This window comes from Passer domesticus, chromosome 10, assembly GCF_036417665.1.
Source record: "Passer domesticus isolate bPasDom1 chromosome 10, bPasDom1.hap1, whole genome shotgun sequence".
Lineage (NCBI taxonomy): Eukaryota > Metazoa > Chordata > Aves > Passeriformes > Passeridae > Passer > Passer domesticus.
In genome coordinates, this window is record NC_087483.1 from 24,731,103 (window position 1) to 24,754,411 (window position 23,309).

Consider the following 23,309-nt stretch of genomic DNA (forward strand, 5'->3'; position numbering starts at 1 on the left):
CTGACACTGCTGTTTTACAGTATTGCTGCAAAAATTTGCAGTGAATGGGAACCTCCTGAAAGTGTTTAGTGTCAGTCTCTGCAGTACCATTGACTCTATAATGCTGCCAGAGACTAAACTTCATTTTACCTTTCTAATGCTTTCCTGCTGCAGTTGCATATTCTGAAATTAAGACCACTGAACTTTGTAGGGAAAATGTTAGATTTCATGCTAAATTTTACCTCACTTTACTTACCTTTTACTTTTCCTGTTATAATTTAGGGAAGTATCCTCAAGAGATTGAGAAGGTGATTCAGATAAGGTTGCCAGATAGAAATGAAACCCAAAAATTTTCACTCTGAACTTATGGATGAGGTTGTTGAACCTCACAGATAGACCCTGTTTTATTGGTGGTACTTCTTGTACTGCTCACTATGGCTTATGAAAAACCATAATACAGAGAATGACCTGATTGCTTTTTTAACTCTTTCCTTCTTTATACCTGGTACTTCATTCTTTCAAACCCCTTCTGCTTAAACATCAGTTTTTAAAATTCCCAGTAGATAATTCTTTTCTGTTAATTAATGTACCAAAAATAGATTGAGTTTGTCTTTGGGTATAAACCGCATGAACAGAACAATTCATAAACTTCTCTGTAAAAGAAAGATGGATAAAAACCAAAGATGGGGGAAGGAGCAAAAAGTTATAGGGAAGAGAGAGGCCAGACTTTCTTGATTTAACTATCCAATGGAATATTTGCAATATTCTTTGTTCAAGAGATTCAGTTCATTGTTCAAAAATGCATGGTATTAAAATATCTATGATGGAGTTTATTTTCTTAATTTCCTAAGATTTCTGCTGTTCCTTGAGATGCAGGGAAAAAATCAATACGTTTTAAGATTCATATTTTCTCCATTTATTGAATAAATCATCCTGACAGGAGAAGAAATAGCTATCTTCCTGCTGTGGATATAAAGGATACAATCATCTTTCTGCTGAACCTCTAGATCTCATGCATGTTATTATAATAGACTTTGTTACTGCTGAGACATGAAATAAAGCTTTCACCAAAAGTTTGTTTTAAATACACTGGTTTTTGAAGCCTAAAGTAAGTGTTAAAGTAATGAAATGTTTTATATTCAGCTTTAACACTGGACTGTCATGACGAAAAGGAAATATTGCTGCATTCAGCCAGGTATTTTGTAATGCATATTACTCATGCTAGTCAGGGAGGATAAGAGATGCAGCGATAGCATAGTGATGTCTATGATTTTCCTAGAATTTTGTTTCTTGGTGGTGTTTGTAAAAACTGATGTGATTTTAAGATATTTTGTTTTTAATATTTCAAACTTTATTATTAATATTGAAACTTGTCATTGTTCTGTTAAATGTAAATTATGAAGTTCTGATTCATTTCAGCTTTGTTGTGAGTTAGGGCCAGATTCCTCTCTGCAGAAAGTGAACATCCTTCTGCTAAATCTGACTGTATCAGCCTTGAGTCCTTAATGCCAAGGTAGCTTCTATAAATAGCAACAGTAGTAGTTTGAACAGATGGGAAATGTCTGCTATTCCCTGGAAGTTCACAGTAATTTCTTTCATTTATTGAGATGTTTTACCACTTCTTTAGAGAGATGTGCCTCCATGCAGTCTGCTTGGCATCTAAAGGGTGTGATACTGGACAGTTGTAATTGAACCTTTGGTTTAAGGGGAGACATTAGGCAGACTGAGAAGTCACCCTTGTTGGACCATCTGCTAAATAAAAACAGCTGAATTAATGCAGACTTGAGTAGCTGGACTGGTGAAAGCATAATTTATGAAAAATAAAATACGAACATTTCATTTTATGGGACTCTTACAACTGGAAGTGCAGAGAATGCTGGGAAATGACAGTGCCTGAAGGGGCTGGTACCTCGTAAGGGCTGGAGATTCAGTGCAGCCATCATTTGTACGACTTAGGTTTTATTAAAATCAGCAGGCATTTTACCACTCATATTCACTTCACTATCCCCTGTGGTATAAAAGCTCTCAGAAAAGTGCAGAGCATTTGTCAAATCTCACCATAAATTGTACATTTCTGTGATCTTGTTGCAGCACATAGTTTCTTTAGAATTTCAGTCATCCATAGCAAACCAAAGCATGTTATCAAACCTTTGGTCAAATGAGTATGCAGTGATGCACAAAGCATGTATTTTAGATTCCAGATTGTCAGGAGATTATGTAGGCTTACATGGACTAATATGAAAGTAAGCTCTTTCACATCTGTCCAGAAACTAATGTTATTTTTAAGTAACACTTCAGTATTCCTGCATGTTTTTTACTGGCAATGCCTTTCCTGCTGTTGCAGGTATTTACAAGGCAGTCTTTAGACGACTGCAGCCACTGATTAACTAGAAAGTGTGAAAGGAGTTATGTAAATTTGGTCTAGTAGGAAAAACACAGGATACCGTACTAGAAGTATTATGTTAAAGGAAGTAGAAGTTAAAAATTTGACATGCCATTGTTCCTGGAAATGTTTAAGTTATGTATTAAAAATTAAAAAAAAAAAGTCCATGAAAAAAGCCTAGGAAAACAAGGAAGAAGAGAGTCCTAAATGCTTAAGTCCTGTGAGAGAGAGGCAAGCTGATTTCTGTTACACAATACATCAAAAGAAATTTTAAAATGTCTTGATAAATTATCCTTTTCCAAGGAACTTTGGGGATTCTCAGCTTTAATTGCAGTCCTGGCTTCACAGGTTCAGTAAAGGAGGGGATATAGTCAGCTACCAAAAGAGAGAGGCTCAGTCTCTTGCTGGGCAGTGTGGCATCCCCGATTGCCATCCCCAGGCTCATTCACTGAATCCAGCGCTACGCAGTGGTGGTCATGGTCTGTCTCAGACTGGTAACATGGGAGACACTGCACCTGAGGAAAGCTGCAGGTCTCATATCTGTCCTGTGTTTGATGCCTTCTAATTAAGGTATTCGTCTGATACTTTCGATTCTAAATGTAAAAGAAATAAATGGTCCTGAAAGTGAAAAGTAGAGCTCCATGTTGTTAGATAAGAGTTCACGGGCTACAAAACTCCTACTTGCTTTGTTTCATATCCATAAACCTCTTTGCAGAGTGCAAGAGTTTTAACTGGCCAGGTGGGCACTGGGATGTCATGAGATATTGGAGACAGGCATGGATTTAAGGTGTCTGTAATTCATTTCACTTTGGAAAAGCAAAAGCAGGCTTCTGGATCCAACTGAATTCCCAGGTGGGTGCTGGATGAGGCAGCACATCAGGGCAGAGCAGTGGTGGGGCAGGGCAGCTGGGCTGGGAGCGTGGCCGGGGCCGGGCCTGCCTTCGCCCTCGGGAGCCGCTTCCTCACTTCCCTGCTCCAGGGCAGAAGCAGTAAGGCTGCAGCTCGTGGTGTGAGGACCAGCAAAGGTGCTGAGTAGCAAGAGAAGAGACCAGCTTGTGAGAGCCATTAAAGTGGAGTTGTCTGCCAGCCCCATGCTGGGTTTGCAGGCTCTGGGCTGAACATCTGAAGTAGTGTCGTGGCCTGTGGTTGTTGGGTACTGAAGATTTTCTCTTAGTGGCTGAGCCAAAACCCTGCTCATTAGCGCACACCCAGACTGGGCTTTCTCGGGGCAGACACAGCTTTATTTAAAAAGAATCCACATAGGTGCAGCTCAAGCTGGTCTCACGAAAGGTCTTTATTAAACAGTGAACTGAACCCTTGGTAACCAGTGTCTGTCAGAAGTAATACTTTGAAAAATTGAGATAGCTGCTGTTTTAATAAATATTATCTTCCAGTGAAACCTTTCCTAGAAGCTAAAACAGGAATATATTTTAGGAGATATTAATTGTGCTGTAAGGTTTCCTGCTGATTTGGTTTATGGCCTCTGTTCCTCTCTATCTACAAAATGTAGGTGGTCTTACATCATTCAGTGGTTCAGTGATGCTCGTGTCATTAATAATTCTCAGCTGCTCCTTGGGAAAGTTGCAGGGTAGGATAAATCTTATATGTGTTGCTATACTGTTTGTCAATAGGGCATTCCAGGCTTTAAAATAAAAAAGTATTTCCCTATTAAAATGAAGATGGGTCAGGAGCACTGATTTAATTATGATGTATGCTGGATGAAAAGCTTTAGAATAGTTAGAAATGTATGTAAGTTATGTCCTGTTACCCAGTTTCTCTTGATTTTTTTTCCCCTCATAATTTCTGGATGGATCTCTTTCTTTGGCAGGCTCCCAGAAAAGCAAGTAACTAGGCTGTTGGACATACGCTGTTAAAACTGATTGTCCATGGCACTGTTCAGACAATTTATATATTCCCTAAAACTGATTTTAAAAGGTCCTTTTGTTCACTCTCTATCTTAAAAGCCAGTTTCAACAAGCATTACTGAGATTTGATTTACTGTTATGAGTGATGTTTTAAACTTGCTGGTACTTTCACAGCAAGATGAAAAATACACTCTTATGTTTTTTTCCAACCCTGCCTCTGATTTCTGGTGCAAAAGGAAGATTGTGCTTTTGGTCTACAAAGGCTTCTCTGAATTTCTCAATGACATTTAGGTAGGGATTAATATTTTGTGGATTATTTTTAGGCTAAGCATTACTAAATACCAAGTCTGAACGTGTTGCAAATCTTATTCAGAGAGTATTCATTCTTATTATCTGTAAAAGTATCTGTCACTTCATAACTTCATTACAGTAAAATAATTAGCAGTTATATACCTGAATGGGATTATAAAATACTAAGAATCTATGAATGCTTACTGCTTTGTTAGTAATAAGATTATGGAGATTCTGAGGGTTCTGTCCATCAATTGTTCTATAGAAAATATTGGAGGTAATAAATTTGGGGAATGCTGAATCAGTGCTGAAATATTGCACTAGGAAAATGCCAAACTAAGTTTAAAAATATTTTGCATTCATTAAAGATATATGGGTATATATTCAGACTGGGTATATAGAAAGATAATACTATTAACCAGTCACCAGACAATAGTGCCTCTTCCATCCTTTTTTCCAGACCTTTGAATTATGCTACATCCTGTAATATGGAGTTAGACACTCTTGACCAGCGACCCTGTGACCTTACCATGCCTTTGTCATGTTTGCTAAGTCAGCTAATAATCTTTTTCAAATACATTCTGCTTTCTTTGACAGAGAAGCAAATGCCTTTTTGGTTCAGTGGTGCAGGTTTTTGAATAATGCAATTTCTAATCTGTGTGCATTTAGACAAACTGGATGACTGATAAAAGTAGGAAATACACAAAAATTACAGCCTGCTGAGAAGCCTAAACATGCAGTCACTTGTGTTGGTGACTTTTGCTTAATTGTTTAATTCTTCTAAATGCTAAGTTGCTCCTGGAATACACACGGAAAGTGAAGTTGTCTGTGGTTTACGTTTTTTGTAGAATAGATGTATGATGGCTGATTCTTAGCACCTCGACTGACATAATTCCCTCATGCAGTTGGCAAAGTTGATCCTTGGAACCACTGATTTGCATGACCTACTTATGCATTAACATGTAGCTAGAGGTACAATAGTTGTGCTGTGGAATGACATTATAATGACAATATAAGATTCCAGGCACCCTCTTTAGACAAACAGAACTTTCAATTTAACACCTTGGTACTACATATGGAATGAAAAGAGACATTTTTCTAATAATGTGTACAAAACCTGATATTTTTAACTGCATGCATGTGCAGTAAAATGAAACCTAATGTTGACTTAGCTCTGAAGTAAAAGAAAAGATGATTATATCATTGCAAGTATTGACTCGTGCATTTAAATGACTTATAGATTACATTCCTCTGAATGTATTCTGTGGTATTCACATACTCTTTGAACAGAGAGAGACATTATTCTCTCTCCCAGGATTTTTCCTGGGGAAGGCAGTGAGAAAGCTTAGAGAAAGAAGAGAAAACAATTCTTCTCTCTATTTGCTGCTCCTGTTTGGCACATGTGGAATGTGTTATGGAGATTGTTTACCAAAAGGGATTTATTAATTGGACTCTGGTGATGGTTGTTTGGATTGATTGACCAATTCGGTCAAAGCTGTGTCGTGACTGTCTGAAAGGGTCACGGGTTTAGTATTACTTTAGTATAGTTTTAGCATAGAGTGTAGTATAGTATGTAGTGCAATATAGTGTAGCTTAATAAAGCAATTGTTCAGCCTTCTGAAATCTGGGAGTCAAAGCTTATTTCTCCCCACGTCGGGGGGTGCCTTGCATCAATATATTCTACAACAGTTATAGTTGGTTTATGTTCCTTTAGATTTTAAAAGAAATTCCCTTCATCTCTTTTCCTAGTCTGTTTGCAAAAATAGAAGTATACCTAAATGTGAAAAATTAAAGCTTTCCAGTAAACATGACCACACATCTCCCAGAAGGTACCCTGAGGTAGGACATACATACATTATAGTTAACCACAATGTTATCAAGTGCTCCTAATCAATACTTTTGTTCTGAGTCACTGTTCCATTAGTGACCTGTGTGATATTAACTCAACTTTTGGGGTCCAGGAGCCTGTGCAGACCTTAAAGTTTCAACATCTTTCTGAACAATTAATACTCTATTTATGCAAACCAGGAATTTTGGCTCTGTGGAGACATAAAGTAGTATTGCAAGTTTGAAATAAGAAAATGGCAAATCAGAATTTTTATATCCAGGTGATCAGGCAACTCAAGACAGATGTAAGATGTTAAATGCTCCCCATTCCTAATCTCACTGCTCACAAAAGTGTCTCAGCACTACCTTCAGCACGTTCAGTCACCGTAATGGGAAATGTTTTCCTTCATTTCCTGTCATGTCCTGATGCAATTTTAATTCTATAGTTATAGTCAGTCCCTTTAAAACTAATGTGTCAGATTCTGTTTTCTTCTTCAGAAATATTAGACTTGGGATATGGACTTAAGCCATTTCCATATAATAGCAAGCAGGGTTTATGGGGTCTGAAGTACTTGGTAGCTTCAGTGTTTCAAATAATGATTGAAACAACATAACTCCCACAGCAAACTGGGAATAAGCAATGTTTATGCATGGCATATTGCTTAATTATTAATTAAAGAAGTTTGAAACTGAGGGTATTATTGGTGGATGGTAGTGCCCATCCTTAGCTGCTGTACAATGTTTGCTGCCTGGGTGGGAGTATGAAGCAGGGTTCTGCATGGGCAATTCTGTGAGGCTGTCATTGTTCTGCCCTTTGGTTATTTCATCCAGAGATGCTGTAGATATGCTGTGCATTTGGAATGACACCAGATGCAACAAGAATTAAAATGGAATTGTCAAACTTTTATTTTTAATAGACACTTTTCAATTTCCTGGAACATTTGTTGATACTCTAGGGGAGGATATATCTTCTGATAGTATTTCATCAAGATTGTTCTCTAAGTGTGTAGGCATTAATCTAAATGTAATTTATTCTTGTGTTTAAGGATTATTGTCTTGCACTCTCCAAAATACTTAGGCTTTAGACTTCAGCTTTGAGCTTACATAGTAGGAGACATTAAGAGCATTGACTAAGGTTTGTTTTGTACCTGTCATGAATATTCAAAATTATGGTATTGTGCCTTTGCAATGCAGAGGAAGTTATGGAATGAACTAAAGATTCAAGTTCTGTTAGACCATTTTTGTGCTAACTTTACCATAATAAAAATAACCATCTGCATACAATTAAAAACAGTCAGTTGCACTTTTATCCATAAAACTGAAAGGATTGAAGGATATACAGTTATTACTACATCTAAAATGTGTCTTTGAGTGTCAGTGTTGAATTGCTTCAAATTCTCTTTTGGTTTTTTCTGGAATTTTTATTTAAATAGGATTCCTGTTATGTGTGTAAGGAAATACTTGGTTTTCCTTGTGTTTGGATTTTGAAATATTTACTGGCGGTGGTAAAAATGGTCGTTATTTGCTGAAAATTAACAGCAGCCATAGTCCTGTGCAATTAATTTCACCATGGTGTTTGCTTCAAGATGAAGTAAAAAGTGAATTAGTCACGTGTCCAATTTTTGCTTGCATTTCTTTACTTCAGATGCTTTATCATATATTGCCAATGCATATTCTCCTAAGTGAAAACAGTTAGTAGTTCAACATATCTTAGCCTGAGGATATTTATCTGGGCGTGATGGATACGCAATACACCTGGAAGGAATGTCAGCTAGTTTATATCTGAGCTGATACATAGTTGACTTCTTTTCAACATAATCCTTCTTTAGTGCCACTTTACTTGGGCCAAAGTCAATTTTGTATGAAAGGTGTTTTACAGCTTCTGTGGAATGAACTTCTGCTTTTGATTTGTTTCCTAATAAGGTGGTCTGTGTTAGTAACTGTGAAAGCTGCCTTTACCTGGCACATTTTATGGTCCTTTTGTCAGGATTAAAGAGATAAGAAAGGCAAATCCTCATGGAACTACTAAACATGCAGAGTTTTTTCGATTACTGGTGAGAGATGAAGTGGGTAAGTTTGATCCTCATGATGTAGTGTCTGTTCTGTAAACAAAGAAAATCTCTCATCCACAATGTTTGCTTGAACATTTTCCTGAAAAGATGTTTTCATATACGAAAACCCCAGAAATTTGAATGTATTTTGTACCTTGGCAACCAGAAGATGTGTAGGCACTATCAGAGAAATGCTTTTCCTACATTTTTCTGTCCTGTCTTTCAAGCAGAGGACACAGTTATGCTGTGGTGCATCTTTTATGGAGATACCAGGGTGCTTTTTACAACATGGGAAGAAGTAATAAAAGATTCAGCAGAACAGGAACTTTTTTCTTTTAGTAGCCAAAACAATTAAATCTGCTCTAGAATTGCCACTTTTGAGCAGCAGTAATTCTAACAAAGATATAAAAGTACTGTTGATCAGCTTATATATGAATAGATAGGGATATAGAATAGTCCCTTTTAAGGTGAAGGGTGCAGGAAAGGGGTAATGTTTAATGACTGGTGCTGGTTGGCAAAATGCTGTATGTAAATGAATAGAAAAGAGTCATCATTGGTTGATGTGTTGCTAGGGTTGTTTTATTAATTTTAATTTTTTTAGATTTCATCTCATCTGTTTGCTTAAATTTATTCTAAATATGGAACCTTTTGAAATCCACTTGTAAGTGGTGTGTATACTTATCCTATTAGTCATTAAAAGGATTGAGTGTACCTCTTGCTTTAAGCTTTGAAAATGTACCCTCTAGATCCTAAGCCTCTTTTTTTTCGTTTTTTTCTGCAAATTCACTGTCAAAGTCATCCACATATATGCAATGAAACTGTAATATATGAACAGAGATGGCCTTGTGCTGTCAACGCTGCTCTGGCCACAAGTTGAAAACACAGACTGCTATGAAGAAAACTGGCTGTGTCCCAGCCAAAACCCGAAAAGTGTCTGAAAGCAAGGGACAAAGCCAACAGAGAAAGAATTAATCCAAAATAGGTTTCAGTACTAGCCTGACCAGAAGAGACCAAAGGCTACCAAGCAGTTGTACTTGGTGTGATCTGGCACAACAAGGAAAGGAGCAGACTGGCCATTAGCATGGTGTATTTTAGTGTACCACCAGTGGTTATCATGGATGAATATACAGCGTCGACTTTACTGAGAACTGGCCCTATCTGTGGTTCTGTCTTGGACATTTCTGCAGTTCTCCTTAATATATAAGAGCATGCACTTCTGGTTTTGCATGTATGGATATTGGCATCCTCTGAACTTGTATAAATAAACCAAGGAAATACAGTTTCTTTGTAGGAGATCGGACACCTGAGTGAAGTGTCACCTCTTTGCTCTGCAGTGGAGGTGTCACCATTATATTGAGCTGAAGATCGGTGCATGTTTGCCTAGCAAGCTGAAGAGCAATTTCATGCCAGACCTGTGGCCCTCTGCAGAGGGCTAGTCCCCCCAAAATTGCAGTTATATATGTATATATATATATAACCAAGTTACCATCATGAAATCTCTAATGGGTTTATTCTTTAATACCTTGATTACAATAGATTATTTAGTAGCAGAGAGACCAGGCACAGTTGAGGTTGCCATCTCTTTTGCCATGCTTGTGGCATCTGGACTGCTGTTTATAACTTTGACAAGGTACAGAATGACCTACTGACATATCCCTCTGATGACTGATAAATGCTATTTAATCCTTCCAGTTTATTTTCCTATCTTTCAAAAGGCTGTGTAAACACATTGTCAACACTTCACTTTTTTTTTTTTTTTAATCAATCAATGCAAGTAGCTGGTTTATTGCATCTCCTGCCTTGAGGATTCTTCTCTTTTTCTTCATCAGGTTCTCCTAAGTCATCATTCACACAACTTGCTTGATGCGATTACTGTTCTGTTCTCACCTCCAAGATGCCATTTAGTTTGAACTTGAATAGGGGATTTTCCTTTTGGTAATGTAAGCTAAGGTTATTTCAGTTTGTTTCCTTCTTGCCACTCCCCCCCCTCCAAGGTTTGTATGTTTTTGAAATTGGCCTTCTGGAAGAACATGAAACACCACAGACAGTCACTGTGTAATGAAGTTATTTGTCAGTGAGCTATAATTCTGAAGTGAAGTTTTTAGTTATTAAATACCAGAAAAATACTAAAAACTGCAACAAACCCTGCTATTTTGAGATCAAGTTCCACCTCTTTAAGTCTCAGTTTTTGGTATTATGCAGATTTTCTGCATTAACAATAAAGTTGAAAACCAAGAATGAATGAAAAGCACATTCTGATCAGTTAACCAAGGAAAGCTGAAATCTTTAGTAGTTTAGCAGCTGTCTACAAATCATAAGTCATAGAATAAATTTTCAGCTTGTAGTCTCATAGTATTGAGTAGGTAAAAAATAATTGCTGCTGTAACTATTTAAATGCATTTTCTGTAATCTAATTTTAAAGCTTTAGCTTTAAATGATCATCTGCATTCCTCCTGTACCATGCCCAGTGCATCCACTTAGTTACACAATTATTTTGCCCTTGCTTTAAGGTAGACTGGTGTGATAGTGCTGTTGCACAGAATCAGGAAGTTAGGACTTAGAGTGAGTGATTTATTTGAAACTCAGGTAAATGAGTTAACCTAATGCTATTTAGGTTAAAGTTCAGCTGGTGTGAAATCAGTCTCTGAAGGCACACACTAGGACTGATCTAGGCTGCAAGTGCCTCTTGCTGCCATTCAGGGCTCCCTATATTTGTGCAAATATTCTGCACTTCAAGGTATCAGTATATGGCAAACAGAAACGTGCACTGGGTTGTGTGTTCCACCCTAGGCTCTGCTTTTTTTGCACATTGTTACATATTCAGTTGCTTTGGTTTATTTTTGTTGCAGAAAATGTATGTGCCAAAACTGAAGTGGTTTAGAATAGTCCATTTTAAGGTGAAGGGTAGGAGAAAGGGATAATGCTTACTGCTGCTACTGGCTGGCAAAATGTTGTGTGTAAATTAATGTATTTTGCCTTTTTCTGTGGACAGATGGTATTTTAGGGCAATCCTGAAGGTATTTCTTCCCATTATGATTTTGTAAAGAGGCACAGAAAATTGTCACCTCGTACGCTGTTTTAATGGGACACAGTTTTTGGCTTCTGGGTTGCTGTACAGCACTAAAAGTGTGAATTATAGCTCAGAGCTGTATCCTGGTGAATAAGTGTTTACAAGTGTCTGCAATCATACAGATCAGATTTCTGAGTGACCCTGCCTGTGAAGAATAAGCATTTCAGGCATCTTAATCTCCCTTCCTTTAGCACAGGAAAATATAGGCCTAAAAATAAAGGCTGTGGTTGTGCTTAATTTTGTGAAGTCCAGCATGCATCTTTTAACTTGGCTGACTTTCTTGGATCCATCCAACCACCTTTTCCTCCCAGCTTGCAAAGAAAATATTTTTCCTGACTCAGGTTGCTTGCAGTCCTTCTAAGGGTTCTTTCCAGCTCTGAGTGGCTGAAGGGTCTTCAATTTTGTCCTTTGCCAGCCTTTTTTTTTCTGATATATAGAGAGTTGCTATTTGCTCTGAGGAACAGCTTGACATGCACTTCTGCAGTGACTCTGGGGAACATTACTGCCCAAATACAGCAGCTGAGGTACGCTTTGAAACTGAGGAGCCTTAACACCCACCTTGGCAGGATTGATTCAGCATATTTCAAATTTCAACCTCACTGCTGACCCCTATATTGTGTCAGTCTTGGGGTTTGAAATTTAGCCCTGGATCAAACTTGTTTCTGAAATTATAGCAGGAGAAGAAATCAGGAGAAGAAAGTTATATTAAAGGAAAACTTATATAAAATTCCTGGGAAGGAATGGATTAGGTTGCCAAAGTACTCCCAAGCCTCTGGTTTTTCAATTATGAATAAGAAAGCAATATGAGCAGCAGCTGACTTGCTCTCTGTCTTCACTTAAAAGTCAGAGCTCAGGCATTAATTTAGAGGGCTGAATGCTTTTTTTCATTAGAGCCTTTACAGTTCTACCATTCACAGTTAATATTGATACTCTGCAGGGCAGGTAATTTTACTAGAGAAAGAATACAACAAGGCTCATTCTGCTTTTAATGGAATTAGTAGAAGTTTAACCACTGCTTGTAAAAGGAGGAAGATTAGACCAAAATAGATCTGTGTGTTAAATATGAACCGGTATGATACAGATTTACTCACAGCATTTTGAGTATATGTAAAAAGGGTTGCCTCTTTCTAGGGCATTGTCTTGGTTTCAGTCTCTCCATAATTAGTTTCTATTTATGGAAGAAATCGAGATAAGTAGCATGTACATGTTTAAAAGGTAAATGTTTTTGCCTGTGTTTTCTTGCTTTATCTTTATGCAAATGATTAATTATTCATGCTTTTTAAAGACCACAGGAGGCATACAGCCTTTTTTTTTCTGTACAGTTAATAACAGCAGCTTAGTTCTTTGTTTTCATTGGTAATTACTTCAAACTCTGCCATAGAAAGGAAGAATTTGACTTTTATATATTTAAATACACATAAAGGTTAAAAGAATTGCAATCCTAATTTTTTTGTCACCTACGTCATTATAATGGATCTGTAATACAAAAGTTCTATTTTACAAAGTGCTATTACCATAATTTGTTTCTATTTTTCAACTTGGAAAAACATTTTATTTCCAACCAAAATTCTTATCACATATTTTCAAGTTTCCTTATATTATAAACACTTCTATATCTCAAGAAGTTATGTTTAGTTTATTGGTTTTGACTCAAAAAATTTTTTCAGGCGGTTGTGCTACTGAATTTTTAGTAAAATAATGTATGGAATAAAAAAAGAAAATTAGAAATGGAGTTACTATCACCCAGATGACAAAGATGTGTGTTTAAATGTCTTCCTGTGCACTGTATTCTGTATGCTAGTATTGAATATTCTATTCTGTATAAATTCAGTATCAGTTAAGACTTTTGTAATGCAAATAAAATTTAAATATTCCTTTTTAATGTGATGCCAATAATGAAGTAGTAAATGCATAAACCAAGGTATTTAAGGCATGTAGGTATTCAAGGTACCACATTAGTGTAGAAATGAAGGACACCATGAACACTGAGATACTTATATTTAAAGTGTGAGCCCTTTTATAGAGTAACAGCAACCTCCCTTCCTGACCTTCGATTGACCTTGTGTACCACACTGCCTTAAATATGGGATAATAATGGAAACAGCCTTTGCTTATAGTTTCCTGTAGGACAAATGGGTTTTAGTAGTAGCTTTTGTATTTGTGCTATGCAAAATTTCCAGTAAATTCATTTCAGCCTTTATATTTTGTGTTCCATTTTGGATTGTAAGGGGGGAGTGCTTTCTTAGGTTTTCTTTTCCTGTTAAACATGTATATTTAGTGTAAAGAGTAAAATCCAAATCTTTAATAATTAACAGGCCAAAGAAGTGTTGAAGAATAAAAAAAGTCAGTCAACAGTTTTATAAAAGCTGTATAATCAAATGACATTATATATTAGTGTGCATTTTTACTGTTGTATTATCGATAAAATTGAAGCAGTCTATAAATCATAGAATTATGTAGGTACTTACCATTTTAAAAGCAGTATCAAGTGGAATTGGTGAAAATCCCCAGGGTGTAATCAATAGTTGTTTAAAATAAGAAGCCTTTATGCTGTTATTTCCAAGTGTACCATCTGAAATCAGAGGAAATTTACTGACAGTTGTATATTTTGTTGAAAAAAATATTCAGACGTTTATCAATGACAAAATCCATGCCGGTTGCCTTTTACAGAGTACAAGGAGAGTGATTTATTTTGAAAATGTCTTTTAGCTGGGTAACTAGGTAACTTACACTGTGCTACATGGAAGAGTTTGGACTGCATTTTGTGAAGCTGAATTCCAGTGCAATGAGTGAAGGAAACAGATGGAGTAAGAGGAGGACAGATGGGTATCAAAAAAACTACAGCTGCTGTTTTCAGTACCTGTGCATTTACTGCCATAAATCAATTTATTTTCATTTACTGAAACAGGAAAATCATAAATTATTAAGCCAAAGCACTACAGGTCTCAGAATCGTTGTATGAAAGGATCTATTTGTAGTAGTTAATTTGGGTCCTAAGTGATCTACATCTGAGAATAAGTTTCTGTGGATAAGAATGTCACCACCAGTCATTTCGTTCTGCTAGTGAGATTTAAACATCTCTCGTCCCATGGGGGAAGGATTAGTTGGTTATTAGTTCCTATATTGGACAGCTTTAATGTTTACCTTGTGGACAAGAGGTGGGCTACTGAAGTGCTGCAGTGAGTGCTGATGGACTGCTGTGCTGCAAGGCTTCATGCAGCCTGTGAGGCAGCTGAACCTACAGAGCCCAGAAGCAAGGCTGAGTGCAGGAGGCCACTTTCATTCTCCTGCAGCAGCTTGGAATTGCAAGACATGAAATGGTGGTTGAGAAAATCAAAACACAATTACTGTATCTATCGATACACCAGCAGCCCTTATTTACTGCATGGAACAGCTGCTCTGTCATGTACTTGACCTTGACCTAATTTGATTATCCCTGTGGTTAAACAGGAAGTTCAGCTGAAAGTCAAGTTATTTCTCTCTACCCTCACTCTGCTGGTTACTGCTGGCTTGTCGCTGATCCTGTTGAATTTTTATATGAGCACCTGTCCATTAGAAATTGGATGGTGGCCGTCCAGACAATTTACATTTATTTTAGAGTGCCTCGCAATTAGCGGACTTGTGAAATTGTAAAATGCAAATAGAAATCGCCCTTTTATTAGAAATACGTGAGAAATGAGAAATTCAGGTCAGAATGTGTACTTGCTCTATTTCTTGTTGAATTTATATCAGGGAGTTTCATGCCTAGAGGCACTGCATGAAGTTGCCACTATATTTTAGTGCAACAGAGGCAGAAGTATGCAAAGGTCTGTAACTTGAGAATCTTGGCATTGGTTTTCTGTGACATTTTATCACAGTTCCTTTTAAATTTTCCTATGAGTAGTTTGAATTAAAAAATTCACATTTGAAAAAATTTTACTGCTTCATTTTCTAATTGAAATATGGTAATTTCTGATCATATGTAGGAAGATTGGTTAGGCTCTGGCTCTCAATCTGTTTAATGCAATTTAGAGCCTAATGTGGTAAACCCTGAAGTTTTTACCTTTGTTAGCTGTTTGTAGATTACCTTCCCAATATTGTCTCATTCAAGGTGAGCATTGTAGTGCCAGCAGTTACCCATGCTGAGGCTAGACTACAGTCTTCAGCCATCAAGAACCCTGTTTGAAATGCATCAACGTCTCACACTGTTAAGCAAATTTCTGTTGGATTGGGATGTTGCCTACCAATTGGGCAAATAGTTCAGAAGGGGTGTGATGTGATGAAAAGGATGCAAGATGGTTTGCCTTCATTTCATAACTGAAGTGGAAGAGAAATCAGTGGTTGGTTTCCTTCAATTAAGAAATATTAGTAATTTCAATCAATTTTCAGAATGGCTCTATTTTTGCAGATTCAAATATACTAGATTTTATTAAATTTTTTTGAGTTGAGAATCATAAACACAGTTATCATTATTTTTTTTCCGTGAGGCTTCTTACAAAATTCTGCCTCTCCATAGTAATCGAGCTGCTTCTGCTTCCCCACCAATCACTCACTTTGCAGCCTGAATTTCAAATAAGTATGAACTATTTCCTTTAAGCAGGTAGGAGATAAACTGTAAACTACGGAGCGTTTTTAAGCTATGCATCCAAAAGAGACAGTTTAAAATCTTAACCAGTGGTGAGAAATTATTTCTGATTTTTGTAGTTTAAAGATGGAAATGAATTATAACTTAGTCATTCTAAAAGCATAGAATTTCTTTATGAATTAAACTCAGACTTGTATTTACAATTTACTGCTGTAATTATTTTGAAAACAAACATCCTCACAATATACAAAGTAGTAACTGTTAAATTCCTGTTAAACATATTGGCCACTAATGAGTCTGCCCTAATAGATAACCCTTCAGCCCATTGAAATCTGGCAGTGTGTAGTGTCAGGAGTATCTTGATACAAGTATGGAAGAGCAGTGTAATTATTTTGGTGTATAAAATTAGACTCAAAGAATCCTGGGAAAGGGAAAAGGCCATGCTGCTGTCAAGACTTCTCATCAGTAAGCGTAAGTGATGTGCAATTTCATTTATGTATTTGATTTGTATTCAGCCCAGGCTGAGATAGCCATTTCTGAAACTGCCTGATCATTTTGAATTCCCTGGAGGGAATGCTTTTAGAAAAGACAGCAGTCTTGCACAATGCTCTTGCTGATGGCAAAATCTGGGGCTTCTTGCCCTGATATATAGACTGTAAGAATGTTCATGTACTGCAGAGAAGAGGGCTCTTTCAAAGACCTCCTGGCAGACATCAGCTATTATGTGCTGAAGACTGTTACCCAGGGACTCAGACTAATCTAAGTTGCAGCAGAGGAAAGCTCTCTTAAGTGGTCAAAACTCAAGTGCTTGGTCTTGTTAGAATTCTACCCACTGTGAAAGATGGAGTGCTGGTTTAAATGTTTCTTGGAGCTCCCATCCCTGTGGGTTTGGTGCACTGATCTGTTCAGGGAGAGTCCATGTGCTTTAACTTGTTAAGGTAGTACAAGGTGGCTGTGAAACAGCACTGAGGCATACATGGCAAAAGAAAGGTCACAATCTTCTTACAAGTACAAAAGGGAATAAATGCCCAGTGTTCACTGGTTTTGGAGCATTTGTCAAGATTTCAGCGTCCAGCACAATTCCCATATAGGGAATTACTCTTCCTAAAGAGTTGTTTCTTCCTGTATTTTTGTCAGGAATTCACTTGTAGTTAAGTTAAGCTTTATCAGGTGATCCAACAGTACAAAAAAAAGTGTATTCTCAACATTAAGTGTATACAATATGTGTGAGTTAATCTAAGGGACTAGTTAGTAAGTTAACCAAACAACAGATTCAATTCTGTGTATGAAATTGGAATTTTATATTTAAGCTGTAGGTATCACTTTGAGATAATGGAAAAATCTCAAACTAAAATACTCTGGTTTTGCTTTGTTAAGTAAAAATGAAACTTGAAGTTCAATGTATTTGTTGGTGTTAATACCATTTCTGTTGTAACTTTGGGTTCTCACTTACTATTCTTAGTTACTTATTCTAAAATACTTGAAAAAAAAAAAGCCCCAGGCAAGCACTTTTTCTCCTGACACTGATTGTTCATTGAGGTTATTGAGATTCCAACTTCTTTATGAGGGGAAAGATGGAGGTATGAAGGCTTGAGGCAAGTTTTAAAAATTTAAGCCATGGCTGAAGCTAGTTTAGATCACTTGGTGTGAATGTAGGGACAAGCTGAGAGGAGGTGGTTAGGTCCATACAATAGAAGATAAACTTAGACAAGCAGGAATATGATAAAGAAAAGTGTAAATAAAGGTATAAAGTAACTTAGACTGAAGACAGATCAGAGGTTATTATGTATAGCATAGCAAAAAACCAAAGGAACACATAGGAAAGCAAATTCAAGTTGAAAAGGGTTGAGAGGTTTTCTGAAGGTAACACATGACTTCTTTTATTCCAAACTCTGATTCCATGATTCTTCACTTTTTAAAAAAACGTTCTCACTAAATAGTCACATGAAAAAATTGCAGCAGCTAATCAGAAAACATGGAAAATCAAGCTTTTTGTGTGAAGAGAGGGAATTTAGGGGCAGTATCCAGAAAGATTTCCAGAACATTGAAGAAGAAATAGGATGGAGAGTCTGAAGATATTTTTTGAATATTTAGCTCTGACAGTCAAGTGTTAATAATTTAGAATGATAGAAATTAAAGCACCTTGTTGTTTGTATATGATTAGTAAAGGACCACCTGTAAATGAGAGAATTTTTTAATGATCCAGTTCTGACTATCTGACAATCCTTTTTTTCTGCCTTAGCTATATTATTTCACAGTAATAACTCATGTTGTCTTTCCTTGGATGCTTAAAAAAATTATATATATAAAATTTCCTAAAAATAGAAAATATTGGCTACAGGCACAAATAAGAAAGTGTCAAGAAAAAAGCTTTATAAGGAACCTAATTTTCTGATGATGGATGTTCTGCAGAATAGCTATCATGATATGTCCTGGTACTTAGCAATAGGAGAGGGATATATACCTAAATATCAGAATGATGGAGATCGTGTTTAATGCACATTCATTTTCCCCAGCCCTTTTTTTCTTTTCCTGCAAACATTCAGCTTGCTAAAGAATTTCTCACTGCAAAGGATGGTGCCTAGTGTACGACTTATTTTGTGCTAGTTACCTTTCACTGATATTAATATGATCTTATTCCCTTGCCATGATCCAAAAGCAAAAGTGGGGGATCTTATGCCATTGTGTGCCCTTGCATGGGAAAGTTGGTGTTCAGTGCTTGGTTTTTGCCATGCATTTACTCAAGCCAGAGTAGTTCAGTAAATTCAGCAGTAATCTTTCTAAGCGAGCATAAACCAGTTATGACCACTATCATAATTGCTATTCTTAAATCTAAGGACTGATGGACTGTTGATGAAGAACTAAAAATGAGTGGCTGAAGCTTTTAGAATGAGATGTTTTCTTGGATCAACTTTCTGTAGCTGTTTCTGTAAACCTAGAAATGAATCTCAAGTGGTGGTTTGTTCTGATGGTATTTCCATTTGGAAATGTCAAGTATTTCAGGAGAAATTTTATTCCTAGAAGATCTTGAATTGCAGCCTTTTTAAGCAATTTTTTTTTTTTTTTGCAAAGCTGAATGGAATTCTAAATATATCCCATTCTAAGCTTTAAACCTTTTTTTAAAAAGCTTCTATTAAAATATGGGCTCAGGAAAAAACCCCCAACATCTTAATTTAAATGAATCTAATAGAGTATATTGTGTGTGTGTGTGTCTGTCTTTACATGACAATGTAAGTCTAATAAATACAACTATAAATATCCATTTCTTTTGTAATGACTCTTACATGTTGTAAGTAGGGCATCTGTATGCTGCCTGAGATGAAGTGATTACTTCTTCAATGAGTAGCAGCAGCAGAAATTGACTTCTTTTTAAATAGGTGTTCATTGCAAAATTCATGCCATCCTCACTAAACTGAAGCTCCTCTGTGTTTAGATGAAATAATGACCACGGTCTAGTCCTGCAGCCTACAATTATTTTAGCTTTGTGCTGAAGTCAGCAAAAATCTGTCACAGGTCAGGGACTTATAACTGGTTCTTTGTGTTTGTTGAGCACTGTAATTCCATGCCAGCTTGACTTAGTTATGTTTGTGACATTTTGTTAAGTTTGTCTGTTTCATATGCACTGACAAAGGCCAAATATATTTTAAATGGGGACTTATCATAATATTTTACAGTGTCATTAAGACTTTTGGACAGTCCTATCTACATTATCATCTTTTCTTAATGCATTTCCATTTTCCCCATACTGCCTTCCCATACTGAATTTAGAGGAGACTTTACCTCATGAAGTGTCTGCTTTTGTTGCAATCGTTTTACAGTTCTTTCATCATTATTGCATGAGATTTGTATTGAGTATATGATTTAGCTTGCTTCTTGCTCTGTGTTCAATCAAAACGTGAATCTTCTGCCATAACACTTTCATAAAAAGAAAAAAAAGACAGCACTTTAACAGGACAAGAGTGTTTCAGCACGGTGTGCTAATGTGAAACATCATACTTGTGTGTGGAGGTTTGAATCCCCTGGAGCTTGGCAGAGTCTTAAATTTCTTAAATGGCTGATGAGTCTTTGGTTGTTTATATGAAGGGTTTCAGGGCTTCTGCCTGCAGTTCATAATGTAAAAGCTTCTGGCACTGTTAAGACCCTTTTTGTGCTGGCTGGAAGTCCCAAGGCAGAACAGGCAGGGAGTCAAAATTGCTGCAACAGACATGAAATCCTGGCTCTGCTGACTTCAGTGGGAGTTTTGCCGTAGCCAACAGTGGGCCAAAGCTTTAATCCAGAAGTAGTCCTCCCTTGTTGATAATCCTGGTGTATGCCCTAGGGGAAGCTTTTGCTTTGTTGCTGCCACCCAGACTGTGTGTGTTTGTGCAGAGAAGATGTGAGTCTCTTATGGTGTCACACTGTGCCTTTCACAATCACAGTGCTTCTGGGAATGAAATTGGGACAGAGGACAAGGAAAACCTGAAGCGTGGACACAGGCTGTCTTATTGCTTGTGTCCTGAGTGATTCCCAGTAACATGGATCAAGCACCCTGACCTGAGCAAGATTAGCTTCTTGAGACTGCACAGGAGGGAGTCATCAATGCACTGATGAACCAGTGCACCTCTCAGTCCCCGCTTCTGCATTTGCAGACTATCCCTTTAGCCACACTTTTGGTATGTGAAGCAACAGTATATTCATTAATTCAGTCCTGCTTTGCCCGTGCAGACTGAGTTATCCATGTAAATGTGATCTACTGAGCTATTCTCAGAGATGCTTCATAAATTTCTATGTTAAATGACAGCAGCAAATGGGAAGTGTTTGACACTTTTTTAGTTATGAGGAAGGTGTGTGATGCAGAACATCAGAATTTGTGTTTAATTGGTGCTGATTAAAAGAGGAAATTATCTCAAGTTGTGCTGTGGGAGGTTTAGATTGGATATGATGCAAAAATTCTTCACCGAAAGGGTTATCAAGCAGTGGAACAGACTGTCCACTTAAGTGATTGAGTCACCATCCATGGACATATGGAAAATATGTAGATGTGGCACTTAAGGATGAGGTTTAGTGGTGGACTTGGCAGTGATAGGTTGATGGTTAGACTTGATGATCTTAAAGTTTTGGGGGTTTTTTTTGTGATTCTATAAAAAGAAAACCAGCTAAAAAGTAACTCCTTGTCCTTTGGGAAAATACATTTTATTATTTCTGTCAGGTGAAAGTGTTCCCATTAGAAATATTCTCAAGTTGTCTGTTTTCTGAAAGTATTTCTTCTCTTATGCATCCTGTCTAAAACATCATTTTGCTGCTTTGTGAAATACAGTCAGAGACTTTCAAAATTCAGGATTGTTTAGAGTTGTAAATAATGCTCATTCTATCAAGAGCAAAATAATAAACCATTACTGCTTCACAATGCTGGAAGTAAAAATAATCTTTGCTATGTGTTACTGTCTTAAGTTTACATTAAAAAAATTAGAAAAGTAATTAAAAACATTTTGGGGAGTTTTTGAAGAGTTGATGTTTTCTGCCTGTCTTTATATATCTCAAATGTATGAAAAGAAATTGCTGTTGCTGTTTCTGTGGTACCAGAAATTAAATTCAAAGCTTGTTTACACCGCTAACAGTTATTAATTTCATACTGAAGGTGGAACTCAGTATTTTTATCTGTAATGAACTGGGAAGGCTCGTTAACTTCAAAACATTGCTTCAGTGGTTTATCCCATATGAATGAGAATTTATAGGCACAATATGTGTATCCATTATGCTTATACAAGCCTTGTGATAATTTTACAAAAAAACAAAATAAACAAGTACTTTTGCTATAATGAACTTCACAGAAAATGACCATATTCATTCTCTTACTTCAGTCTTCACAGAACTTACTTCCTTTCTACAAAGATCATAGTAGGTGGCAACCCAAAGAGTACTTGCATGTTGGGTAATCATAATTTTGGGGTCTGAATGTGAGATACTATGCTAGCTGAGCATTATTCTAGATTTGGATCTCAATCAGTCCCTTCAACTGCTCTTGAATTTTGAATCCTTACAACATTCAATTCCGTGGTAAAATTCAAGTATTAATGAAGTAAACAAAATATTTTTGCATCATACAGAACAATTACGTGTGTATAAACATGAAAGATCTATTCTGAGATAATGTTTCTGGATTCTGCTATCTTTAGGGTGTATTTTTGGAGCAGAAATTAACTGGTGTTTCTTTGTAAGAAGTTGTTTGTGTTTTATCTTTTCTGTAGTTTATACAAAAGGCTGGTCTTTGAGATGACATCATTGCAGGAAATATTTTTTGCTTAGGTTATAAGACCTCTTTCTCAGATATGTTTGTGGCTTTTACTATTATGTATTTTCTAGTCTGGCACCTTTTTTTCCCCCCCAAGACTTATCTACTTATCACTAATTCCTGTCTGAGCACCTTTCATTGTATAATGATGCTTTAAGTCTCATTAGCAAGACACTGAATATTTCTTCAGAGTATTTAATTGCCTTTTTTATTGTGATGACCAGAGGATAAAGCAGTTCCTATTCCACAAGAATTTAACTCATTCTACTTCTCTTTTCATGTCAGTTGTGATTTCACATGCCTACTCCTTGAGCTATCTGCATAAATTTAATTTTTGTGTGGCAAAACACTGTACGTTTCTATGCAGGTCTATAAATAAAAAGCAATAAGCTGACATCTTTCACCTGTATCAAATGTATTTCATAACCTTTTTTTTTCTGGTACTCTTGCTATCTGTCTCCTTATATGTATTGCCTGTCTGCATTTCCCATGTCACTCTGCCCCTTTTCTGTCAATTGACAGAACTTTCAGCTGCAGATGAAGTGTAATACCTCTTCTACCTCTGTGCCGATGGGTTCACACACACATTGCAGACAATTTCTCTGCTATGGTGTATAAAATAAACAGCCACATATTTGCTTTCACACATACACAGTACTGTTTCTTTCAAGCAATATGCCTATATATGGGAAGAAAGTTCTAGATCTGACTAAAATCTGTCTCTGAAATGAAGACAAGGCTAAAAACCCAGAAAACAGCAGTGGGCTGAGATGGCTGTGAACTCAAAGCTCTCAATAACCTAATCAGGTCTCTTACTACATAGCAGTACCTAAGATATTTTAAGTGTTCGTGTTATACTTGTACATAGGATGATGGAAATTGTCCTATGTTTATAAAATTCAAATGGAGATGCATGTATTCTTTTTGAAATACTAAACTACAGAGGTGTCCTGCATAGAACTGGTCACCTAGGATTGAAGAGTGATGTCAGACTGACTGATAGCTGCC

General features: G+C 36.7%; 1 protein-coding gene and 1 long non-coding RNA gene across 22 annotated transcripts in view; one reads left to right on the forward strand and one right to left on the reverse strand.

Annotated features, from left to right (window-relative positions):
- B3GALT1 (beta-1,3-galactosyltransferase 1) overlaps positions 1-23,309 on the reverse strand; it is a 180,269-nt gene that overhangs the window by 39,269 nt on the left and 117,691 nt on the right. For 13 of the 14 annotated variants that reach the window (XM_064434619.1, XM_064434628.1, XM_064434627.1 and 10 more), the window contains one exon: positions 13,935-14,038. The gene's annotated coding sequence lies outside the window, so the exon portion shown is untranslated. Of the gene's footprint in view, positions 1-10,571; positions 12,129-13,934; positions 14,039-23,309 lie in introns of those variants that run through there. The other variant, XM_064434629.1, reaches the window with a different exon arrangement.
- LOC135308940 (uncharacterized) overlaps positions 1-23,309 on the forward strand; it is a 112,602-nt gene that overhangs the window by 18,045 nt on the left and 71,248 nt on the right. The window contains exon 3 of one of the 8 annotated variants that reach the window (XR_010369314.1): positions 20,449-21,495. The exons of 6 other annotated variants lie outside the window; for them this stretch is intronic. This is a non-coding gene — a long non-coding RNA (uncharacterized LOC135308940). Of the gene's footprint in view, positions 1-9,191; positions 9,858-20,448; positions 21,496-23,309 lie in introns of those variants that run through there. One more of the 8 variants, XR_010369312.1, reaches the window with a different exon arrangement.